The following is a 26,717-nucleotide window of genomic DNA, read 5'->3' on the forward strand; positions in this document are numbered from 1 at the left end:
GTGCCTCACATTTCAACAAGCTTTGAACAATCTTTGCATGTGTACGCCTTTACTTGAGACAAAGAGGGTGGCGTCGCCACGGCAAACAATGGGAGCTTGCTTGGTGTGGTGGGGGGAAAGCGGGGGACCCACCCAAACAGATGAGAGAGAGAGAGAGAGAGAGAGGTGGCCAGAGAGACGACGGAGAGGTCACGCAGGGTGGCGGCGATCTGGCCTTCTTTCTGCGTGTCTGGGTCAAGTCTGCGCCGTCACGCTCCAGCGCACCATTATTGACTGCTCAAATTGATACCCCAACAATGACTTGGTTGGGGCACCTCGTGCGCTCGTGTCACGCTAGGTGTGGGGGACGCACCGACTCTTGCTATTTGGACACATGAGAACATCTTTATTTTGAAATTAAAAAAATATATACAGTTTTACTCACCGACCAAAACACGCTGCACAAAAATAGTCTCAAGGACTCGTGCCCAAAATTGAAAATAAATCGAATCTAATCCGAAGCAGCCATTTTTTTGCTAATCCAACGAGCCCCAATCGAAAGGCAGGTATCCCAAAACAGACAGGCGTCGCCACCGCTCAATTACCAACAATCATTTTGATGATTGACCATGAAAAACAGGGCGCGTTCATCGCCTCTCTGCAGCTTTAATTATTATTGTTATCGTCATTATTATTATTTCACGGCCTGTTTAAAGATGTAACGCGGCCCACAAAGCAGCGCTTTTAATGACCAATTAACAGGAGCTCCTCGGAGCGCCGTGGCCTCGTGGAGGATTTGCTTGAGTAAACAGGGGTGGAGGGGGGGGGGGTCTATCTTGTTACACGCATACAGAATAAACATCCATGCATACACACGCACACACAAGCCAAAAGAATCTTATTAAAGGAGCAACGCTGTTTACCAAAACCTTGAGACTCGCTCCAAAAAACGGCGATGGAAACTCTGACGAAATGGCGTGGAAGAGCGAGTAAATGAGCGCAGGCCGCCGCCGCCGCCGCATCATTAGCATTGCTCAATAATGTAGCTGGGGGGTAGGACAGCGGCACTCAAGGCCACGGGGCTTTCCGAGAGGCTAATTTGGACTTCGCCGTGTTTACGAGCAGCTCCCCCAACCAAACACAAACAAACCAGTGGAGGCTCCCCGCAAAATCATCCGTGAGGGATCCAGCGTACGGCCAAACGCCACCCGCTAAGTTGGAGCAAAAAAATGTTGCTCGACGGTTCATCGTTTTGGTTTCTCTGGCGAAAATTGACGTTTTTTGGACCGGTCCGACTTAGAAAGAAGAAAAATACCAAGAAAGCCCACAAGGCCAATTTGTTATCTATCGATCTGGTCTCAAATAAGTTTAATAACAGCTCTTTTTGCTAATTGCTAGCCGGCGTCCTTTTGCAAGCATTTGCAACCCTTCGTTGACATTCTCATGGAGACACTCAATCAGCACTCTGCATACACACACACACACCGACAGCGTATTATCTTTCCGTCGAGGGGGGCGATCAGACAACGCGCTTAATAAGACAGTGCGTTGATTGTATTTGTTTTCCATTTATCTCTCGGCTTTTGAAGACGCCCGGCGGTAATTACGCCGCTAAGTGAAAGTGAAACGGGCGAGTCGCGGGCCGAGCGTCGCGCGAACAACAGATCGAGGATGACAAGAGGCTCAGTGGGACAATGCAGACAAATGCTAATCCCCCCCACCCCACCCCACCCACCGCCGCCCATTAGGAATATCCCATTGTAATAGAAAGACAAAACCAGAATCGGAAGGGAATAATGCATGCGCGCCTGACTCATGCCAATGTGTTTAGCATAATGAAAGCGTGACTTTTGCCGCCGATTCGGCGAAGGCAAGTATTGTAAAGCAAATAAAGAGGAAAGCTTAAACGCTCCGTGGGAGGTTGTTAAGAAAGACGACGCAGAGAAAATGTCGGGAGACTTTAATGTCACGTGAAGTGACAATCGCACGCAGAGTACAAAATGACTATTTAAGGGATCTTACGATTTCGGAATCGCTCATCCCGTGGTTATTCCGTCAGTTAGTTGTTCTTTTGGCTCACGAGCGAGCGCGGATGCCTTGGGTTTGTTACTTTATAAAGAGGAGAGAAGTAGCGAGTGATTGGACTCAAGAAGCAAAGTAACAGGTAGCGTGCCATCCACCATGTGAGCACAGCTGGAAGTCGTCAGCGAATCCATTACCAAAGCAGTCAATGTTTTGTTGCTCAGCTATTGACGGAGGTTTTGATGAATGGCCGACCGACCGCCCGCCTAATTAATGAACATGGCCTACGCTTGCTTGTACAGTGAAAAGGACCGTTATTGATGTGCCGCTGCTTTTCGTCTTTTCTACGTTAGCTCGAAGGAAAAAGACAAATGTCATTTACAACAAGGACTTCCTTGATTGCTGTCATATATGAGAAGGAGGAGAAAGACACTTGATCTCCATCTCTCTACCCTTGCATGCTCCTTTCTCTCTTCCCGGTCATGCTAATTGCTCCCAAGGTCAGAGTATCGGAATCTCACCCCTTTGCCTCACCCCGCGGGCCTCACCCCTTTGCCTCGCCCGGCTTTGAATGGCATGTTTTGATCAGGCCTAATTTGATTGGTGGATGCCGTCTGCTGGGGCGGATAGGGACGCCGCTTTACAGCCCACTGCTCTTGATGTGTGTGTGTGTGTGCGTGCGGCATGCGTGTCAAGGCGATGCATGTCAGGTTATGAAGTGTCGACGGAGGAGAGTGTTACACGTCAACGGGGAAGTGTTTTTTGAGCCGTGTCAGAGTGTGTGTGCAGGAGGGGGTTGCGTGTGTGTGTGTGTGTGTGTTTGAGTTTGTGTGCAAGAGTGTCATGGAGCGTTTTGTTGCGTTTTTAAAGGCGACAGAGGGCCTGATGCGATCGGATGTGTTGCTTTTATCGCTCCCAACATGTTCACGGGTCAATAAGAGCAGTTGTGCATTTCGCTAAAGAAAACAAGAAAAATGCAAGGTGATTCCAAATATTTAATGTGTATGAGGTCAAATGGATCCCCAAAAAACAGAATTGCTTTTAATAAACCAATTCCTGTCATGTAAGTGTAAACTTTATTTTTTGAAAAATGCAAGGTGATTCCAAATATCTAATGTGTATGAGGTCAAATGGATCCCCAAAAAACAGAATTGCTTTTAATAAACCAATTCCTGTCATGTAAGTGTAAACGTTATTTTTTGAAAAATGCAAGGTGATTCCAAATATTTAATGTGTATGAGGTCAAATGGATCCCCAAAAAACAGAATTGCTTTTAATAAACCGATTCCTGTCATGTAAGTGTAAACTTTATTTTTTGGTTTGGCTAACATTGTGAGTTTTACATAACCCAAACAGACACCATTCTATGAATATCTATGAAATGAAAATATCTGTAAGAGGCTCCAATTTGTCGGCGAGCTCTGCACTCTACTGACTGCCGCGTCCGTTGATGCGGCGTGTCATTTCCTCGCTTTATGATTAGACTGCTTTGCCATGGGCTATTCCGGCCAATCGCAAGGAGAATTATTTGTTAGGTTGCCACGCAAATAAAAATGTCCTTTGCATCAATTGTCCCATAAAATGTCTAAAAGTAGGCACGCTGTCATTAGCAATTTAGCTTGATGTGATAAATTATGCAGCTTTAGTTTTTGACTGCCAAAAAACAACAAGGTATTTACATCTCAATGGGGGAAATGCGGCGCCACCACTCATTTCTTTCTCAACAATTATTTTAACATCTTTTAGGATGTCCAAAATAGAACGCCAACTGTCAAATGGAGGATGCGGCAATTTCACTTACTTTCCATGCTGATTTGAATTTTTTTCTTTCCACCTGCCGCTGTCCTGTTGACGTTTTTTGGTTTTCTTTCTTTCTTTTTTTTTTTTTTTTTAGAAGTGATCACTTTGAAACCATCATTTTGCATTGTGCCTCACTCACATAACATCAAAGTGACATCTTTATTTTAGTCTCACAATTAAAAAAAACGGTCAAAATTGTCCGTCAGTCCGAGACCGTTGGACTCCTGTTTTGCTGGCGAATGATGAACTGGCAACATTTTCAGATGTGCATATCTTAGATAGAAGAACAATCCATTGACTGATTTTCTTTATTTTATTTGTCACATTTTTGTCGTTGAATTTTTCTATATTTTGTCGTAAAATGTGACAAGCGCAAGTCTTTGGAAACTTCCTTAGCCAATGCTAATTGATGCTCACCCTGCAGCTCTGCTTACCTTTTGGCTTGTACGCAATCGTGCTGTACTTCTCTCCACATAAACGGAAAGGTTGAAATCAGGTCTCGCTATCGAGCGCACGCCCCCCCTGGCCCCACCGGGGAGAAAGTGAGCTATGTACAGTAGGAAGTCGGTCGGTCGGTCGGCCAGGCACGCGCGCTTGTGGCACCGGCGCTGATCCGGCCCTCTTATGAGTGAGATTGATTGGGCCTGTGATCAGGGACGCAGCGCTCGCTCCCGCCGTCGCTGGTGAGATGGATCGCATCACACCCGGCGTGTCCTCCGCTTCCAGGATAAATGAACAGAGGGGGAATCTATCACTCCCCGAGAAAGAGGGAGGGAGGGAGGGAGGGATGTTACAAGGAGACTTTTCTGACCAGGAAAGTAGCAAGGTAGAAAAGTCGGGGATGGCGAGGTAAAATAAGATGGAGGAACTGGTGACTGCCCCCCCCCGCACAGGTTAGATGTTAGTGTGTGGGGGTGGGGTGGGGGGCTTTTCTCATGTCGGGCTGTCAGCCCTCCATTTGTCACGGTGAGCGATCGGATGCGCCGCCGAAGCCATCACTCACCTTCTCCGAGCTTTGTGTGTGTGTGTGCGTGTGTGCGCTTCATACAAACCACGCCCGGGTAACAACTTGATACACAGTTTCCTAAATAAATAGATGATGTGTCTCAATTAGTGACCAAGAAGTCCACTTAAGATACTTGAGTGCTTTTCATCTCATTGCCATAAAAGAGTGAATGAAATTTACAGCGACATAGAAAACGACATTACAGTTCATTATGTTTTTATGAAGTCCTATAAACGTTTCTCTCAATAGATGGCTACTCAGGAAAAAGCACAATTGCGCAATCATGGCACGGCAATGACATGGTTCACTTTGGAGCATTGTTGCTAACCAAAACAGCAGCAGCTATTTTCTTTCTGACTGAAGTTTGTTTGACTTTTTCCATCCCATCTTGCAGCGGTCCTAATCAGCGGGTCTGGCCTGGAGACGACCCCCCCCCCCCCCTTCCCCTTCCCCCATGTGCCGCTCATTTCACCCGGCTACAGATCTTGCCTTAGTCACGGCTGATTGGCAAATGGCACCTTATTGCATTAGGCCACGGCTTATTAAGCCGACACTGTTAAAATGCGCTTTGCTTAACTGGGCGACAGCTTCTCAATGAGCTCGTCTTGCCAGACCCGTCCGAGATAATTGCCGAGGGAGGGGGGGGGGTTGTTTTTTTGGACTTAGTTGACACTCGTCACGGACGGCGTCCGCCGTGTGTTGTTATTGATGTGATTTTTACATATTTCCCAGCTAATATGTCCTTCTTTCTCCAGACTTGTTGTTCTTCTCCACCAAGAAGAGTGACAGCTTCCACGACTGATTGGTGAGTCCTCCACTTCCTCCAGTAATCCCGTCAATGCTCTCAATGTGGCTCTTGAGTGCCCCCACCCACCCCCACCCATCCTCCTCGTCCTCACGACATACGCACGGCGTGATTGCCCAATGTCAAAACGACGGCGGCGGCGTCGGCGGCAATTTGCGACGAGCCAACAAAGGACTGTTGTAACAATTAATCACGGGGCGAACGCCGAGGAAGGCGGTAATTACGTTCATTAAGTGGCGAGCGGCGAGGACAATTAAGTGGCGAGGGTTGTCGCCGCAGATGCCGTAATAAGTCACCCTGCTCCGTTGTAATGAGCGTGATACCTTCTCCGTGAGCCGTTGAAAGCCTTGTCTAGGATCTCTTTCATTTCCTCGGCAGACTTCATTTCTTCAAGATCTCCGCGTTGATCTAATAATGACATAACACGGCGGACAAGATTTGTATTGGATCATTTCCGAGGACATTTTCTGTCAAGCAAGCACTGTCATGTCGTAAGAATATTGTTTATATGGTGCATTTAAATACATAGGAACAGGGGTGACCCCAATTTTCTTTTACAGAAAATGGGCATTTGACATTCTTCAACTTTTTTTAACCACACACTCAAACCTGTCCATCAGAAAAGTGTTTATTGAGTTATTTTTAAAAAGCTCCCAGTGATAATGCAACTCGTTTCGGATATTAGGGTGCTCCATAGCCCTGCGGCCTTTTGGACGAGATCAGCCCCTGCACTAGGCAGCGGTCGAATTCCATCTGCATAGTCACAACCAAAACCAAAAGTCATTTGAAAAGTTCATGTGTGTCTTTTTCAACACATCACCTTTGGACATTTGTTCAATGAGTTCTTGTGGGATGAGCCTTTTATACGTAAGTAAACCTTGTGCTCGTCCCGCCAATCAAACGGCGCCGTTTTCTGCGGCGTAACGCAAATGGACTCCAACGGCGCCGGCGTGCGATGGGACAAGAACTCTGCAGCCTGTTGCTGTCAGTCAATCAAACCGAGGTTGACTATTTCTGACCCCCCCCCCCCAGGAGTGAAAATAATAGATGTTTAGGACTCCTCGCTGTTGAATTTATTTAGTTGTTTTGATCCCCCCCACCACAAAACAGAAGATCTGGATGTAGCCTCCTCTCTTGACATGAGAAAAAGAATCATCTGGAGGTATCTGTGCTTTCGAGGAGAGACAAATAGAGTGTGGGCTCTTTATCACCAAAGGAAACAGACAATGGCAACCTCACAGGTCTTATTTTAGTGAGTGCCAAACACCCCGTCTCTCTTCTCTTTTATTTCTTTTTCCTCGGGCGCCTTTCTCTCCTGGTTCTCTCTCTCATTGGCGAGCCTATTTGCAGGCTGTTTGTTTTCACGCTCCCCCCCTCGCACCAGGATGGATGCGAGGCATGTATCACCTCAGGTAAGCTCAAGTGAAAGCAGCCCGACTCGCCCGCCGTTTGCTCGTCTGTGGGAGGCTCTGGCTCATCTCTGCCTCTGCATCCCCGTAGCCTTAATCTGTGACAGACCATTTCATAATCACAGCCGAGGGCCGTTCTTCTTCTTCTTGCGCTCCTTCTCATCGCCCCCCCCCCCCCTCCTCTCCCTTCGCCTCTCCCAAAGTGCAATAATTCACAGGCGTGCGGCACCCTCCCACAGGCGGATTAGCAGACGCCGTGCTCGTCCTACATAATCTCGCCACAATGAGGCCCCATACGTGCCGCCCGCAACCGGCGCGCCATAGGGCACCCCCCCCCTCCCCTCCCCAAAAAATGGACCCCCGACTAGCACCTGAAGTTAATGTCTGACTCTGTGGCTCTTTCTGGGGGGGAAACATCAAAAATGAAAATGTACAGGGTGACATTGCGTGAAGGCGGCGGAATGCCATCGACACTTTTGGGAAGATGGAAAAAGTTTGACTCAAAGAGCACCACCCCAAATTCAAAAACGCCTGGGAGCAAAATCAACTTCATTCATATAGATTGATAATAATAATAAATATAAATAAACTGCTCAATTCTTAGCATCTTATGAATATTCCGTCTTCATATCATGGCGCGACATATGATTTAAAAAAAAAAAAAAAAAGCGAAAGAGCGCGCACGTTATGATCCATATTTGCCATCATAATAACAGCTGAGCCGATTAGCAGCATTGTTGCCGAGACGTCATTACACTCCATTTTGGGTCGTGAATCAACAATCATCTGATGTACTACAACAGCCGATTCCCAAAAAAAAAAAAACATCCGTTGCTCATTCCCACTGTATCTATATATGTAATATTACATTTATGTATTAGCTTTAGACGGCTTAAGTGTGAAGCGGTGCACAAGCGCTCCGGTACCAGAATGTCAAATTGGATCCATGGCTCCATTCCGGCGCGTTTCATATAATGCCGTAATGAAAGGCGAGGATTTATAGCGCATTAGCAACGAGCTCCATCAGATTTACAGCCGTAAATCCATTGTGGAGCCGCCAAGTTTGCCTTCTCCAACGTTTAATTTAATTTGCCCCGCGAGTGGCGGCCTGTTCTCTGCTAGCAGGTGAATGAAATCATTTGCACGCACTTTGAGCCTAAACTGTGGAAATTGCCCCGTGTATTTTCTCTTTTGGAAAAAAAGCGCTTATTGGGAAACATGCATGCGCCATTAGGTCGGCTAAGATGCCGGATTACCTCCGCCGGCCGATCCCATTATATTTAGAAAGCTTTCCCTAAAACCGAGACCGCCGCCGCTGCCTCTTTCCCATGGTTGCCTGGGCCGCGTTAAACATTGGGCCCTCCTCCGGTCTGGTCCTGCTCTTATTTTCGCCGCCTCAGCACAAGCCCCACACGGCAGTAATCCCTCCGAAAAGGAGCCAAAACGTGGCGTTGCATACCATGTCCTTTAAGCGGCCGACATTCGCACCTGCCAGCGGAAACGCTCGCAAATTTTTGCATAGCCGGTCCGCTCAATGACTCTGTCTGATTGCGACGTGAAAAATGTTGATTTCTTGCGATTCATTCGTTGTTTGCGGCGCCACAGAACGCATCATGGTGTGTCATCCCAGCGCGTGTTCACATTGCCCTCCTTCCTCTGGCCAACTCCAAAGTGGCTCGCTAATCCTTGTCCCCCCCCCCCCGTCGCCTTCAATGTTGACAGGTGACTGCATGCATACTGATAAACATATGCTAACATGCAAGCTTAGCTGCATACCGATAAACATATGCGAACATGTTAGCTTAGCTGGCGCTGCAGTGTTCAGTCACCATCATACTTGCGCATTGTTTGATATTTCTGGAGCCATGATGTTTTTCTATGAATATTCGTCCTCATTTGTGACGATGACTTGAAATGTGCGACCAACTCGAGTAAAAAAAAATGTAGCGTGAAAGTTGGGTCGTCCGTATCGCGAGGCATGACTGAGATTGACTTGATTTTGGAAGAATAGAGTCAAAAGTAAGAAAAAAAAAGTTGTGTAAAGGTGGATGAGACTAAATGCAGCTCTCATGCCAGCCTCCACCCCTTCCGCCTCCGCTCTCTCTCTCTCTCTCTCTCTCTCTCTCTCTCTCTCTCTCTCTCTCTCTCTCTCTCTCTCTCTCTCTCTCTCTGGTCGTGTCACGGCGGCTGATTTATGGCTCTGTTTAAGCGAAGGCCACACGTCTCTCCCCACGGCGCTATTTGTTTCAGTCCCGCTTTAATTTTTTCTTCTCGGCCCAGCCCAACCAGGAACCAACAAAAATGAACCCTTGCTTGTCGGCGCACGCTCAACCCGCTTCACTTGACCATCCGCCGTCGCTAGCTCGTCGCTGATGTGGAAAAATGACGCGCCGCAAGGATGCCATTAATAATGCTCACGGGCAAGGTTTTGTTGACGGCGAGCCCTTTTTATGGGCCTAATTTCATAAGAGGAACTCGTGTCTGAGCAGGCCAGAGTGGCTATTTTTCCTCTTCTTTTATCTTGTAAACAGCCATTACTCGGGAGAGCCGTACGTACGCACACCACACCGCGCCGCGCCGCGAGAGCGAGCGAGCACCTAAGTGAATATGAATTCTGAGAGAGAACCATCCTTTCACATCAGCCCGCCTTTCACAACCGCTTTGACATCACGGAGGCATCGGGCAGACTTTCCCGGGCTTCCGACCGCAACGTAATCCATCCGCATTGTCTCGACGAGACTTCTCTTGTTGACGCCGGGGATTAGATGTGGTCGATTTTTTTTCCGAGGCAGCCATTGTTTCAATTGTGTGTCTGTTGATTGTAAGTATCAAAAGCGCTTGAGAAGAATGCGTTTGATTGACCTCATTGCGCGATTGTGCTCTGTTGTTGAGACGCCCCCATTGTCCCTAATGGGAGTTCCCTTTGGGAGACGCTAACCGTAGCGCTGCCTAGCTGAGCACGGCTAGCATCCGCTGCGTCGCCATCGGTGCGATGAGTGTAACTCCGGGCTTAGAGCGAGTGAATCCAGTCCTCGGCGCCAAAGACATCATTTCCCAAACAAACCTGCGTGCCGTCGTGTGACCTAACAGTCACGGCACACCGCCCGCAACGATCAGCGGCCATGGCTACGCTGGGGGGCCCGATTACAAGGCGCGCCCGAGTTCAGGTGTGTTTTGTAGCGGACGCGGGGTACTGCCAAGACGGGTTAGGCTCCCGCTCGGATGCGGCTTGACAGCAGGCGGCCAGGCCAGGCGAGGCTGGCCGGGCCCACCGGGCGCCGGGGCCTGTCGGTGGAGCTGGAGGGGAGCGGACAACACTTGACTCACAACTCAAGTCCAAAAAGATGAGCTGTTGGTCAATCAGTGTCAGGCCCGATATGCTCCGCCGCTTGGCACGCAGGCAGGCAGGCAGGCAACTCTGGGCTGTGAGTTGGAAACAAAAGTTGGATTTCACTCTTTTTCCACGGAAACGTTGCTCTACAATGTCACGCTTGGGCTTTTTTTTACGGGGTTAACGAGGTTATCGCTGCTATTTCGTTAAAATGCCAGGAGGGTGAGGGATGTAAAGTTGTGTGGGAAGAGAAGTCTAATGCCTTCTTAAGGTGAGCCATTTGGCCACCACGCCACGGCATTTGTATACGTCTGCGTATTTACCCGCTGAGGGAGGGAGGGAGCGGAGGTGACCTTTTCGGCGAGGAGATGGCGGCGTCTTGCGCCGAGACGTCGCTCGTTGCATCCTAATGGTCACCCAGGGCCACCTTGCCTCTGTGGCCGTCCTGATATTTGCCTGAATGTGTGGATGGGCAACCCCGCCCCCAATTCTCTCCTCTTTTCCCTCCTTAGCAAATCTCAAAGAATTGACGTCATTTATGTCGCCAAAATGTTTCACTTTTACACCTCGTCAATTGTAAGTGACTAGTTTGTGTCCGAAAAATGGAAATAAATATAAGCCTTCAACGATGCGGTACTTCCGCGCCTCTATTGCTATCTTAAGGCTCAAGAAATAATTCTCAAACAGACAAAGCAGGACTAACCGAGATTAAAAGAAAAATCTCAAAGTGATTTTTAGCAGCAAGGGAACATCCACAGGTGCAGTTCATCTCTGGAAAAACTTTGCGCAATTGTCCGCTGGGAATATAGCCATCGCCTCCTGTTGCTGTGCACATCATTAGGAAAATGAACAATTGCGCTTGTGTGTCTGTCTGTGTGTGTGTCTGTGTGCGTGAGTGATGTTTGTGCCACCGGGCTACGGGCGGCATGATTACTCCGTTCTGTCTCCTACTTACCTGCCGGCCGGCCCACTGACTTACCGTCAGCATACTAACTTCCGCCGCCCCCGCCCTCAAGCCTAAAGCACACACGCACACACACATACACAAAGGCGCGCGTTCACAAATACATTTATTAATCGCTACAAAACTTGTGAATGTATCAAACCCCGACAGCTGATTCTAGGCCAGTAAATTTACTCCCCCGGGGATCCGCTTTCCTTCGGGGACGTGGCGAATACCCCCCCCCCCACCCCACCACCACTGACTTCACTAGTTGTTTTTCTTTTGTTTTATGTGCTCGCAGGCAAATAGCGCAACATACATTTTAAAAGCGCATCAACGACTCGGGGGCAAAACGCCCCCCGCCCCATCACAAAGGTCGGAAAAATTACAGGAGCATCGATTGATGTCGGCGGGGTGGGAACAAATCTCAGTACGGGGTTGGAGATTTTTCACTTGTGCGAGATGTCCCCCATTAACAAGCGCACGAGATAATGTTGGTGGGCGGACACCCTGGCTGTGTGTGTGTGTGTGTGTGGTGTGTGTGTGTGAGTTGGTATCATAGCAAACGTGCTGAGCCTTACAAAACAAGGAGTGCTAATGCTAGTACTTTGTCTTTGCAGTAATACATCAGTGCAAAATATTGTTACAGTGGGACCTGGATGGTAGAAAACAATCAGATTTTTTTATTTTTTCTGTCCCCCTATTGGAAATGAAGGAGAGAAATGGTCTGTTCACGAGACAAACCGTCACTGTCATCAAACAACCAAATGACATCATCTCACGCACTGGGTGTCAGACTCAGATGCTTTTCAATATTAAATATATACGTGTATATATATATATATTTTATCTTCATTTCAGTGGACATTGTTCAATTGATTTTGGCCACCAGGGGGCAGTGATAGAAATACGATGGATGCCTGTCACTATACCTTGGCCACCAGGGGGCAGTGATAGAAATACGATCTTGCCTGTCTACATGTGTTGCTCCACTTTTTGTGTTAATATCTTCCTTTGATTCAATCTGTGGACAGGCACTCCAGAGACCCAACTATTCATATGCAAGCAATTAAAAAGTCAATTTTCATCCTTTAAAGTCCCACTCGGTTGTACTGTAAAAGTGCTCCGAAAACCAGCTTTGATTAAATTACTTTATAGTACATCATGTCGCTAAGAAGTTTATTCTCGCGGCGCATCTCTGACAGCCACTTTCCTTTTTTTTCCTTTTCCCATCATCACGTGACCCCGCAGCAGCTCTGTTTCGAGATGTTCTGAGCACTTAAAGATAATTATTGAAGAGGAAAAAAAAACCAGACAAATGACACTCTAATGAGGAGGAAACAAGCGTCCCGACATTTTTTTGTGACCACCTTTTAAGATTTCATTTTTTTGTTTGCCCGTCTGACGGAGTCAGGGCTCTCTCGTATGGACGGACGCGTGGCGTCATAATTGGCCGCGCGCCGCCGATGCAAATTGCCGCTAGATTTATTAAAAGCACACCTTAAAGGAGGCGATGAGAAAATGTCTGCCGAGCAAGTGAAATTACCATTTTTTTTTGCGTCAGCCTCTTTTTAACTTTCCCCGAGAGAGGTCAGACGCAGGCCTTGGTTTGTGGAGGAGGATTTTCGTCATCCCGTGCGCTAAATTGCAAGGCGTTTAGAGCTATCGGAGAGGGTCACCGACCTTTGCTTGAATTTGCCTTTATCTTCTGGTGCGTGCTGCCTTGCCACGCTCGTGTTTGCGCGCTGTTTACTTGTGTACCCCCCTCCCCCCCCCCAAACACACTCTAAACTGCTCAGAACTTTGGGACTCACCTTTAGGTACACATCATGAGATTTAATGCTTAAAAAATGGATTTGAAGTCAGCAAGCTCTGTTGAATTAACACCTTCAAAACGTTAGGTATGAACCTAACAGTTTGAAATTGCAGTGATTGTATAGATAGTAATAGATAATAGATCATATTAAATAGGTTTAATACATATATGTAATTATTTTTTGACAAGAATGATTGCTTTTTGAATGCATTTATAATGGCCGTCAATTATGTTTTCATTCTCAGCGAAGAATGGAGCTCCTCCGTACCCGTAAATTAAGTTCTGAGCTTGGCCACGGAATAAATCGTAAAAGATTGTACTCGCGTAGTTAAATAGATTTAGACATTTTTTTTTCAAACGGTTACTTCTACCACAGTCCTGTTTTTCTGCACTCCTACGGAGCATGAATCTTTTGGCCCCCTCTGCCGGGTAATCCGCCAGCGAGACGCGCAAGCACGGAACCAGAACTAATGAAGACAACTATTCAATTACCAGCTCAATTAATGCAGGCGCCCCCCAGCCAGAGATGGCAGATGAGCCGAGCCGAGCCGAGCCTCGCCTAGCCTCGCCCATCCGGCTCCCCTCAGATGTTGCCGACCGCAACCGGGGGCCAAACGTCACGTTTCGACGTCACGTAACGTCTCCTCCGTCGCCCGCATCAGCAGTCCGCCGCGTTTGTTGCCACTTCGCGACCTGGGTTAGTCTTCGAGACCCCGATGCAACTTTCTTCCCAAGGTCACATCTGTTATCACCGCCTTCCCTCCTGTCTCGCTGCGCTAAACTTGACCAGGTCCAATTTATGCCGGGGTTTTTTTTGCGCTCCCTCTCTGATTCCTTGTATCGATTTCATTGGAGTTATCTTTGCTTGTTTTTTTGGGGTGGGGGATAAATCTAGGTTGTTTACAGCGCACGATGACCCGCGGGGGCAAGCGAGATTATTCTTAACCCTCCGCTTCGCCGAGGTTTTGCCTGGTATCGATAGCCAGCCATGTTTGCTTATAATTAAGTCCCTGCCAAACCTCAGGTGGGACTCACTTCAGACTCCTCTGTCCAATTAAAAAGCAGCCTTCCCGCCTGACTTCAGCCCGCTTTGTTACGCACGTATAAGCACCTTCATTTGGTACCGAAGTTACCGGCAATGTAGCGTTTGAACTGATGCGCGCCGCTTGCGACTCGGTTTCCAAAGCACCTAAACGCCCAAAGGGAGGGACGGACGCACGCACGCACGCGCTGATTCAAGTTGTAGAGGCTCCACAACAGGAAGATAACAGCTTAATTATTCCTCCCTTTAAAAAGAAATTAAAAATGGCAAAGGCCACAGGGGAGTTGTGTCTAATTATTTCATTTATCCCTAAAAGGACTCGCGAGGCTGTTTTATGTTGTCATTTTTCTTGGCCTAAGCAGTATTTGCCTTCTTGCGTCATGTTGCATATTCTCCACTTTACACTTTGCTGTCTCGTGCGAGCGTTTACTAGCTTGAGATCTACTGATGGCATGAGCAAAGTTGTCCAGAGTTAACGGAGAGCAGACTTTTATTTTTGTTAAAATTGTGGTAACTCTTACGGGAAAAAAAAGAACCCTGAAATACAGTATAGCGCTAGCTAGCTTCAGTACAGTGCTAGCAAACTTCAGTACAGTGCTAGCTGGCGTGACTACGGTGCTAGCTCGCTTCAGCACAGTATTCAGTACAGTGCTAGCGAGCTTCAGTCTTCAACAAAACATCAAGCGTACAGGATTAGACATTGTGTAATTAATTGAACCCGGCAATTTTGCCTTACAGTACTTTTCTTTTGTGAACATTTCGTCACACCCTTAAAAGAATTGAGCCTACCACCTTTTGGTTGAGTTCTTGTAGATGATTGAACCGGCATTACGGAGGTTGTCACACGTACACGGCGACAGGGTCACGTCGTTACCGAGAACCCATCGCGTGTCGGTACTCTGCCAAAGAAGGGCTTTTCCTTTTTTGCGCACTTGGATTGTACACAAAGTGCAAGTGAAGGATCATTAAACCAAAGCGGGATTGTCCATTATTTTCCACTCCCGACTCATGTGGCCTCCCTCCACCTCTCATCCGGTGACATTCCTCCGCCCTCCTCCCTGGCGAAGTCCGCGGCGGGAGCCCCATTTGCCGTGACATATGGTGAACAAGGCAGCCACTGCGAGCGAGCGAGTGGCCCTGTCTGGAGCCGTGACTTAGTGTCGTCCCTCAGCGCCGCTGGCAGCGCAGCGCAGGGACAGACGGACGGACGGCGGAGGGGATGAAGGCGATGCGGCACAGGGACGAGGGGGGCCCAGAAGACCCAAAGACGGAGGACTGGCTGGGGGGATTTCACGCTGGGGGTTTTTGCCCTGGAGACGTGCTGGCACTCCTAAGATTAGAGGGGTAATCAATCTCAGCATGGAGCCGGCCAATCTCCACGCCCCGCAGCCGGCCGGGCCCAACCTGCCCTACCTCAGGTGGGGCTGAGCTGGGCTGGGCTGGGGGTGCAAGGTAATGCTGACATGTAGGCAAAAAATATGGGCGGGAGGAGGTGCAGGGGGGCTCAATTTGTCTGGGAACAAATCTTTGTGTCGGACACGAGGTGAAGCATTGCCGTCTCAAACAAATATGCCATCATGGCCATCAATAAAAGGCCCAAGCCCAGGGAGGGACTCCCTTAAAGATGAGTTGCCGAGGCTCGGTCTGTAAGGATTTGGATTTGGAGGAACACTGGTTCTGGTCCGGTGAAGGAATGTGGAGCTTATTATGTTTGTCCTGTACTTCTCCAGTCCATCCGTCTTTGCTAGTTTGCCTCCGTATGACTGGTTAGTTGAATCTTATACCAGTTGACTTTCTAGTTCTCGAAAACCATCCGAAGTCGCTTCAATCTTTGATGCCTCTGTTTTTTTAATTCACCTCTGCACCTATTTATCGTCTTACCCCTCCCCACCCTTCGATTTTTTTTTCCCATCTTTGACTCAGTCCGAATCGGTGAAGGAAATAAAAAAAAAAAAAGAAAAACGAGGGGGGGGGCGGGCGAGCGTGGGTGAATCCGAGCAGAGAAACATCCTCTGGGTCTTTTTCTTTTTTTAAAAGAACTCCAGATCTCATGTTTAATTCATGAAGCAGGGCTCAGGCGTGATACATCCTGGCATGACAAGCAGAGTCCATCTTTTTTTTTGAGGGAGAGAGGGTGTGGATGTGGATTGGACCGGACTTGACCAAGGGGGTGATATGTCAACCCCCCACCCACCCCCCTCCTCTATCAGGCCGGCCAACAGCTGGGAGCCAAGGCAAGTCTTTTTCTTGGAATGGCAGCGTGCTTAATTAAACAAGTTCCCCTCGGTCAGAAAGCAGCTGGAGCGGCTTTACTCGCTGTGCCAGTCGATGCCAGGTTGACTGCAAGGCACACGCCGCCGCCGCCGCCGCTGCCACCGCCGCCGCACAAAAGGGAAAGCTGTGCGGCTACACGACGCATGTTGTTACTTTCCGGGAACGATTTAAAAAGATCCAGTCCGAGAAGACGGAGTGGGATGCGATGCCTCGCTTTCGGCTCACCCACGCGTGGCCGCTGGCGTCAATCGGCGCAACCCACACCCTTAAAGCCGCCGCCGCTGCCGCTTTATGCAAAAGCACGTCGCAAACAAATTGAATTTGACTTGTTTAAGGCCGGTCACATCCGCATCCTCCACGAGCACGGCGGTGGCGCGCGGGCAGGCAAACGAGCCGTATCGTGTCGAGGGAAGATTAGGTAGCCGTGTCCGCCCTCGCAGACGCCGACCGTGGTCAAACCCGCGGCGATTTCGCGAGGCGGCGCTTGATAGTCCATGGAGACACTTGAGAGAAACAAGATGCCTTTGCAATGCGCTTAAATCCGAGGCAGGCCTCGCGAAGACGGAGGGAGGACGGGAACGCGTGCCGGCTACAAAACGGCCAATTTCATAGCACGCGTGCGGATTAAGATCCCGCCTTTGAAAATGCCCGTGTTCCAATTACGCCCCGATGGCACGGGCGGGAGCTGCGGGGCCATGTTTTTGGATGCTCCTGCTCCGGCTTGCCAGATTGTCTGGCGGGCAGCGCTCGCGCCGCCGCGCCGCACCGCGCCGCGCCTTTGATTGGGTGCCAGCGAGGCCCTGGCGGGCTGTTGGCAGAGCACGGCGCAATATGCTGGCACCGTGCGTCAGGGCTATCAAAAATGACCCAATTAGACGATGGCAATATGTTATGACAGGCAATACCTGCTCGGGCGGCGCTGTTTGGGTGGGGAAAAAAAAAAAAAAACGGACGTTTTGCATCACAATTTCTTTCCCCATCTGTTTATTCCGCCCTGAACTGTAGATTGTGTGCATCGCCATTTAAATACTAATGTCTAGACTTTACATGTAAAATGCTTCCGTGTAGTCTACTTCGATTTTTCAAAATAAAGTGGCCTGCAAAACGTATTTAATTTGACCCGCTTGACCCCGCGGAGATTTACTGAAAAATGATGAATTCAAAGCAAATCACAATGCCTAATAGAATTGATCGTATTGTGTCAGTGCTTATACATCTACGTGGATATCCTAAATCAAATTTCTTAGCTTCTCATTAGATTATTAAATGGCTGAGTGGCTCCGCCTGAAAGGGGCTGGGGCTGGGGCTGGCGCTGGGGCCGGGGCTGGCGCTGGGGCCGGGGCTGCCCGTCACGCTTTGGCAGCTGACGGCCCCGGGGCGGCGTCGCACTGGTCGCCGGGGCCCGGGCGGGCCCCCTCGCGCCGCTCTCCACTGGCACGTTTCGAGCAAGCTGCCGACCCGCATGGGCAGTTGGCGCCGGGTCCGTTACCAGCTGGCGAGGCTCCGTGCGCCCTCCTCGGCGCCATTAGGCTCACATCTGTCACGAGCGTTAGCCTTTCACCAGCCTCCGTGCCCGTGTGTGTTTTTAACTAAAGTGACACGCCGCTGCGTTGTTTTGGAAAGCCCGGCCAGACTCCGTCAAATACTCCATACCTAAGTGGTTGCCAAACTTTTGAAGTTCCTCTCCAGGTCTTTCGGTGCACGAGCTCGTGTCTTCCGCTGATTGATTGTGACCAAAGGTCAATGAAATGAACGGTTTCATTTCCGTTTGTTTGCTAGCAAGATCTGACACGCTCTTGTAAATGCCTCGCCCCGAAGCTTTCTTTTTATCCTAGTTTGCCGAGAGAGCGGCTTTCTTGGGCTAATTTGTACGACCGAGCGCTCCGGCGGAAAGAAGGACCCGAGTCGAGTCCGGCCATTATCTTTTGATAGATAACTACTCCGCGGGTGCTCTCGGCGTGCCGCCGGCCGTCCGGCCGGGTGTGGTTTGGAAGATGGAGAACATGTTTTTGTCCGCTGACGTTGATGCAATATGAGCCAGAAGCAAAGGTACTAATGTTTGTGTCGGGTCCACTCAATCCTGGTGGCTAGTGTCTCTAGGCCCCCCCCCCCTTCCCGGTCGCAGCCTGCAAGGGGCTATTACAGTGCGCCCACTTAGCATGAGTCATTAAAGCGATGGAGTTTTTCGACAGGCCTGCGGGGAGTTAACACAAACACACCTGGGAAGGAGTCGCAAATCACCGACAGGCCATTCCCATGTTGCGACGGCAGGTCTTGGAGTTGTTGGAGGTCGTCGTTGTTTTTACTCCGAGCATGTGGCTGAAAAAGCAAAGCGTGGGGAGTCTCGCCAAAATGCATACGTGCGGTCCGTTATTATTTCTCGCACAGGCCAATCCACTTCCTCGTTAATAATGGTTCAGTAAAATGAAAGTAGAAAATATGGCGCCGCAAAACATTGTTTCCTGATTCCACACGAGTGTGTTGGTTTTTCAGTTAGCATGATGCCATTTCAAATAAGTTTGACATCATGACATCGTATAAATTTACGATTAGCTTAGAAAATAAATGAACGCAGACCTCGTACCTGTGTACGGTGTGAAACAATTTGGGTTATCTTTGACCATTCTTTTCTACTTCAACACAATATGTTGTGGCAAAACGTTTGGCCAAATGATGATCATCAAGAAGGCTAAAACTGGCATTTATCTTGCATAAGCAGTGCAATTTGCGTACACGTTTTGCTTTTGGAGCGAGGGGGAAGGAGGCGACCACACACCCACTTTGCCATTAATTGGAGTAAATCCTTTTAGTGTAGTTTTTACTCCATTTAAAAGGCTGAAACTTGACCATTAACCTCCAAATGGATGTGAAACTCGTCGCCGCCTTTCCCCAAAATGCGACGACGGTAAAATGAAATGATGAGTTTTAAAATGTTTTTTTAGGCAAACTCAATTAGCCGGGTGTTTTTTACCCAGCCTTGCCTTGTTCCTCCCCTTCAAAGAGCTGCGCATTAGCGCCAAGGCTGGTTATTATTTCCAGCGTGCACGTCTTAACAAATAATTTCCCGATGCCTTTTCGACTGCCACTAACCTCCGAAAGTGCGCTCCCAATTATAAAAGCATTAAAAACGCCGCTAAGGGGATTTAGGTACATTACACCACTCGATGCCATTCGCGTCGCTATTATGCTATTAGTGTTAGCGCTACGTGTTAAAAGGACCTTTGATTGAGTTTATACATTTGGAAAAAAAGCACTTTCCATCATGGCTATTTTACCATTTTGGATGGGGGATCACGTGATTTTTTGTTTTTTTGTTGGTCTTCCTCAACTTTGTTCACTTTTCCAATGATTAAAAGTGAATCCCTTCCACAGCGTAGCTGAATATAAGATGGAAACAGAAGGAGCTGCGATTCGGGCCTCCGCGTAGCCTGCGCGTCATCTGGCGTTGCATTCAGCTCATTGTTTAGAGCGTGACTGAGTCGGCCGCGGCTTGACAAGTGTGTGTGTGTGTGTGTGTGTGTGTGTGTGTGTGTGTGTGTGTGTGTGTGTGTGTGTGTGTCATGTACACGGAAAGTGTCTTTCCTGACTCCAGTGGCTGGGCGAGCAATTGGTCACTTGCTTCAAATGATGCCTTTTGTAATTGATTGTCATTTTAATATGTGGGCTATTGGGTTAGCTTTGAGGCTAGCAACAGCGCATTTAGCGCCACTTATCTCTCCATCGAGGCTCGATCCATCCGCCCGTCATTCCGATCTGCCCGCCGCCCAACTTTGCGAGCGTTTACCCGCTCCGGCGGTCAAGCGGCCATCTATCAGTCGCATCTCTTGTTCCGCCTCGCTCCATCCGTCTATCCATCTGCAGGCTCTCCGAGCGTTCGATGGAACAGCGTCGCCTTTTTAAGTTCCCCCGTCTGCGGCCTTGCTCGGCACACGCTAACGTCGGGTGGAGAGGTCACGGCTACGTCAAGCTGCCACTTGTGTACGGATGCATAAATCTCTCGACGAGCCATCTTGTGATGTCACTACCTGTGTGTTCTCAGCAGCTCGCCGTCATGACCCCTAGTCAGGCGCTAATGCATGTTTTTGTTTCCGTCGTCGTCCCGCCATCTTCACGTCCGATGTTGGTACTGACGTGGATCCCCTCTAAGATTTGACTCCCCATTTTTGATCCCGGCCCACCAGTTGAGATCAAATATACAGTTACTGTTTCCAAGTGGGTGTTAGCGTCATTGCGTGGCGGGGGTTAACATCTCGTTCACTTTTTTCCCCCCCCTCTCTCCTTTCCCCGAACTCAACGTCAACTCAGGAGCGTATAGTCCCATTTTGCGTTGTCTCCTCCCTCTGTCTCTCTCTCTCTCTCTCTCTCTTTTTCCCGGCCTCTCTTTCCCACTCCTCCTTCCCCTTCACACTCCTCATCTGTCAATGAAAGACACGGTTTTGCCACGAGGCATTGTGTGTTTAGCGGCGGTGCCAGCAACTGCCATTCGGGTGCCGGGAAAGGGGGCGAGGGCGGTTTCACCCCCCCCCCCCCTTTGAACGGCTGCCAAGCCCCAGCCAGCTTGCACCTTCTTTAATAACTTCCCCCCGAAGGCACTTCCTTCTTTTTTTTTTTTCTCCTTTTTCTTCACACACCGCCCCGATCCCACCTCCGACGCCACCGCTACTTTCTCCCATTCACTCCCGCCCTCCCGCTCTTTGTGTGCGTGTGTGTGTGTGTGTGTGTATATTTCCTCTCAAGTAACTGCTGTTTTCACGGGTGAAAAACCTGTGATGCTGATAAGAGAGGTAAGGCCCCTTTTAACTGACAGCCTGAAATCAGCTCACTGCAGGGAAAATACACACACACACACACACCAATAGTATGAAGTGAGATTTTATTTTGTCAGGTGCATTTTACATCAGCTCGACTTGTCAATGTGTGCTTTGGAATTTGAAAGTGTGCCTTTTAAAAGTGGCTTTAGTCTTGTAATGTATGCTAATCGTTGGCTGGGTCGCCTCTGCTCACGCTCCGTTTGTCCTCGTCGGTGTTTTTATACCATCGTAGCTCTGCGGCGGTTACAGTTCCACTCGTTTGCCATCGTTGGGTTCCTAAAATAAACATTTTCGGAAAGTGCAATGTCAATGTTTTGAAAGTGCTACATCGGTAGTTGTTGCTTTTTAAGGGCAACGTAATTTGTCATTTTATATCACTATTTGCAAAAATCAGGAGCATTTTTATTTTAGGGATGTGCAGAAAGTCGCATTTTATTTTCTCTCCTCCTGTTGATCCGCGTTGAAGCTCCTGCCGCTTCTCTTCCAATAAATGTTGTCGAAATAAAAGCCACACGCACAAAAAAGGCAAAGCACAAAGCGAACGCCACAAGTGTCCGCCACAGCACCCACGACAGACTCGCGAGTCGGCGTGTGCACTCGCAATCTGTCGGTTGGCCTGCTCGGCACCGCGGCCTCGGGACAGCCAAGCTGTCGCGGGACAAAAAAAAAATAGCTGCATGGCGGCTGGCCCATGAAGGCCACGTTGACTGCCATTTATTTTGTCTCAAGGGATTCCGTCGCTGTTTGAGAAGCTCGTGTTCATTTCCAAATGCCTCCCTCTACTGCATGTTTCCTATATGCGTGTACATGCTGTTTTGCACAGAGGGGAGGTCGGGGATGAGAATGTAAATACAGCCCCCCCCCCCTCCCCCTTCTTCCTTCTGCGTGACCTTGCCCGGTGTAATTAAAGTGAAACACCTTGACTTGTCACCATTGCCCGAGACAGCTTAAATCTCCCTAATGTAAATGGAGGCTGCCGACGTGCTGCCGAGGCACGGCCATGGCGGAGATACGAGCGAGCGCTTGGTGATCCATCTCCCCCCAAGTACACTGCACACACATAAACACGCAAACATGTTTTCTAGCCCGCCCAATCGCTCGCTTGCGTTGCGACGAAACAAATGTCAATTTGCTTGATCGAGCTTCATTTGGTTCAATGGGGCTCGGGCCAAACAGCTGAGGGGCTCCACGTTCCAAAAGCAGAACAAGAGTAGGGCCTAACTGTGAAAGAATGCAATGCCCTGTGCCAATTTCACCAGTGGCAGCGGCCAGCGGGCAGCGTGACAGCAGCCAGACGGCCTGGTCAAGTCTCGCTGGGCGCTGGGCGCTGGGCGCTGGGCGTCCTGCCCTCTTGCCACTCACTGCTCGGTCAAATACAGTCTGCTAGTTGTCTCTGGTGCCAACAGCTGCGCAATTGAATTTTCATCGCCCTTTTCATTTGGGCTTTTCACCCTCGTAAATGAGTGTTTGTGTGTGGAAAAAGACAAGAAATTGCGGGGGGTTGATGCAACTCTTGTCAGCATATCGATGGTTGAATTTAAACAGTTGAAAGGAATTAGCTTGACTGAATTTTTCTTTTTTTAGCTTATGAATGAAGACATTTCCGTATATTTCCAGTGCTGGGCTTTTTTTCCCCAATCTCCGATGTCATCTCGTTATGGGGTTTTGTTGAATGGCAACTTGGCGTGCGCACGGTTGCGGCCATCTCTGGTTTTGGCGCTTGATCCGATAAAGAATCACAGGCTGACAACAAACAAGCCTGCCCGCCGCTACCTTGACGGACAGCCTCCACCGCGAGCTTCCGTTCGGCAACGTTTTCCCCGTGTGATGCGACAACTTCCTGGACCGCGGGGGGTCCCGGGGAAACATGAGCGCGCAAGAACCCGACCAGCACCGATGAATGAATGGACAATGAGCTCAGGCGCCCCTTCCGACCTCTTGGCTGCAGGGAAGACGTCAAAACGTATTAGCCGAGCAACTGGCTAACAGATTGATTTCCAAAATGATTCCAATTAGATGATTTTATTATCTTGCAATAAAATTCGGAGCTATTCCAGCCGAAGCAAGTTAAAATGTATAGCTTGCGCATCATGTCGACGCGGCGGTGAGAGATTTCTCGCAATCTGGCGCTGCATGGGAAATAATGAGTGGCGGGAGTGAAAAGGGGTTAGCGCCGTTTTAATAAAAGTTACCTCGGCGCCCACGATTGACATCCCGGCTGTGATATTCAAAGAGCGGCGGGTTGCGGCAATAACATTTAACTTCACCAATTTCTTATTGCCTGTCACTCTCTCTAATTTGATCCGACGTCGGACAGTTGCGGCGTCGGACGGGCAAGTCGTGCCGCATATTGGCGCGCGAGACTGGCAGCTAATAAAAGCCCCGCTTGGTATTTACCTCCCCCCTCCCTCCCTCCCTCCCTTTTTTTTTTTTATTTAGAATATATCTCAATACTGTTGTTCTGAATATATATGCATTTAAGACTCTCCCATCACTCAGGGTGGCCCCTCCCTCCCTGGGTGCATGATATGTTATTGACTGTACAGTATATAGCTTTAATTTCCAGGCCTTATCGCCTCCCCTCTGTGATGTCACGTGAACTCTTGCTTTATTTCCTGCTTTTTATTATCAAGTCAGCATAGGAGTGAAGATAACATGTTTTTTTTTTTTTTTTATAGCGTGACAGGATCGTTCATATGGTAGAGACTGGTGAGAACGTAATGGCTGGTTCTCATTTCCCAGTATTTTGTTCTCCGTTGGAATTGAAATGTTAGCATCAGTTTTATTGCCATGCGAGAATCAATGTGATCGTTATACTTGCGTGTATTTCAATGAAAAAAGTTTCCCCGCTTTGCTCGGGAACTGACAAATAGCATCAAAGAAGCCAGTATTTTCTTTCCCATACGATCCGCGTAGAATCGGCAGCGTGATCGCACGTCGTATTTCTACCGCCGTCGACTTTGTTTTAAATCTCTTTTAAGTCATAAATAAGTCATCCCCATTGCAGACTTGATATATATTTTTTTCCCCCCACACACTAAAGAAGACACGAGGGACTTGCCCCCTCGCTAACTGGCCGGCTAGCGAGACCTCTGGAGGGCTCGCTCTCCCTTCCTCCCTTCCTCCCTTCCTCCCTCCCTTAGCCTCGCCATCCCCTCGCCCCCTTCATTCCCAACTCGGTGGAATGATAAAGGGATGAGGAGCGTCGGGGATGAGAAGCAAGCGTAAGCGGCGCGTGTATGTGAAAATATTCTGCAGCATCAGCAGCAAAGCGGCCTGAGTCAGCCCGTTTGCCCGGGTGGGCCTCGCCGCATCGCATGCTAAAACACATGGAGGCAAAGCCCATTAAAAATGGATGCCAAGCGATAATCACATTCGCACTTAAAATTTAATGTTGCTACGCGGCGGCTGACAAAGGGAAGGCGGCGGAGGCCACTGTGATTACCACCGTGTCATCTGTACTGCACTCGTCCTTTTACCTGGGGAGGGGGGGGGGGGGGGGGGGGGCTTCGTCAAGTCATCTCTGAAGGGGAGTCAAGATGGCACCTCATCGGAATATATTATTATTATTGGGATATATACGTCGCTCTTTAAAATGATCTGACGTTGCTATTTTAGTATCATGTTTCAAAAGTACTACTCCCCCTGGAAAAATGGTGGCACCAATAATAATGATTACAATCTTGATGGAAACTATGAAGTGCATTTTGGCCGTAATAGCCAATATTGACTTTCTATAAATGTTTGTTCATGTGGGCCACTTGACCTCCTGATCTTGCGCCTCCTTCCGAAGGTCAGATCGCAGTTCTCCAAAGACACTCCAACAGGCGTTTACCTCCTCGGCATTCAGGCAAAATGGTGTCTCGTTTAACCTTTTCCACCCCGCCTCTCTATGCTGCCTTTGAATTTACTAGAAGAAAAAACAAAAAAAGCCTCGGCATCTTGCGGGGACAATGGAAGGAGAGTGCCGGGATGAATGAAGGGCGCCGCCGCCGCCACCGCCACCGCATTTGTGGAGTGAGCGCGCGCAGAAAAGCAACGCAATCAAGGAGAAGCGGAGGTCGGCCACTCGCTCGCTCGCTCGCTCGCTCGCTCTGTATTCATCTCCGTCAATATCCGAGCGCTTCCTCAAAAACGTTGACTCCATTTCGTGTAGAAAGGCTTTTTTTTACTAAGTCACTCAACTTGAAATCTTTCACCGCCATTGACGCCAATAGACGTCCAAAAAGAATTTGAACTCGGCCCTCCCGGCCGAGAGTGCATCGTCTACGTATATGGTGGTGTGAATATTGCCGCACTGATGCACAAGTGTCTCCTTTTTGAGGCAGTCAAATGAACAGAGCCAGTGTCAAAGTTAGTCCAAGGCAGTGGCACTACCTGAGTCTTCCTAACTAGGTCACAATATGTGGGAGCGATTTCAACAGATGGGCTCGGGAGTCGTCCCCAGGCCAACAGAAGTTACTTTCTGCTCTCCCCACCATCCCCGCCCGCGCTTGCACCTCTGTCTGTTTGTCCTCTGTCCAAAGCCATCGGAAGACCTAAGCGCTTTGTTTTACAGCTCTTATGTCTGCAAAAAAAGTCTTGCATTTGAAAGCCGAAATGGCTAGTCAGCATTTTTAGAACATGTCCTGTTTTTTAAGTATTGATGACATTGGATATTATAATACAGCAATACAAAAGCATTAGCATGAGTCACACACACTAAAATATTTTTTTAATGATGAACACAATTTTTGATCAGTGGCATCTGATTTTCCAAATTGACTGAGCAAAAATCCATTTCTTGTTCAATCGCCCTTGTTGGTCTGCACGTGCGTAAAGCAAGTCCGATGTGGACAGACGGAGGCTAAGTGCTTGCGGGGGGGTGATGTCGTTGTTGACCGGGGGGCGGGGGGGCGGGGGCATATAATGGAGAGTCTCCACCTGTGTACACTCCTTTGCCCCTGAGCATTCTCCAGCGCACCCCTTTGGAGGGCCCTCGTTTTAACTGCTCTCATCGGCGGGGACCACCAAAAAAAAAAAATTCCAACGGAAATAAACCACCGCCATGACGAATAGGCGAAATAGAGCAAGAATAATAGCGGTAAAAAATAAATAGAGGCAAAAGAGTGTATCAGCAGTGAAGCACTTCCAAACAAGCCTTTCTAATGAGGTCCGCTGTGAAGAAAAAGCGGGGAGGAGGTTGAAGACGGGGTGGCGAGCAGGAGGGTCTCGTGCCTACAAAAAAAAGAACAAATGGGCTGAATGTGTGTACTGAATCACTTTTGGTTTTTTTTTCTCTCCGTACAATGACCTGTGTTTGCAAAGCGCTGGGTGAAGACAGTAGCGGGCCGGAGGAAGGGGATGAAGTGTTTGGCTGGTGGGAGGCCAGCGGGCCAGACACCGGGCTTTTGTGTGCAAATTTCCCAGCAGCGCCTTACCAGTTAATTAAGAAGGTCAGTAAAAAAAAAAAACATGTAGCAGGCGGTGGTTGAGGGAG

The 26,717-nt window shown here is 48.9% G+C and overlaps 1 long non-coding RNA gene across 2 annotated transcripts in view; it reads left to right on the forward strand.

Moving 5' to 3' along the window:
• LOC148391536 (uncharacterized) overlaps positions 1-26,717 on the forward strand; it is a 133,188-nt gene that overhangs the window by 22,193 nt on the left and 84,278 nt on the right. For both annotated transcript variants that reach the window (XR_015860983.1, XR_015860984.1), the window contains exon 3: positions 5,563-5,612. This is a non-coding gene — a long non-coding RNA (uncharacterized LOC148391536). The remainder of the gene's footprint in view (positions 1-5,562; positions 5,613-26,717) is intronic.

The sequence above is a fragment of the Syngnathus floridae genome, chromosome 10 (assembly GCF_059516105.1).
Source record: "Syngnathus floridae isolate MCC-2025c chromosome 10, RoL_Sflo_1.0, whole genome shotgun sequence".
NCBI classification, from domain to species: domain Eukaryota; kingdom Metazoa; phylum Chordata; class Actinopteri; order Syngnathiformes; family Syngnathidae; genus Syngnathus; species Syngnathus floridae.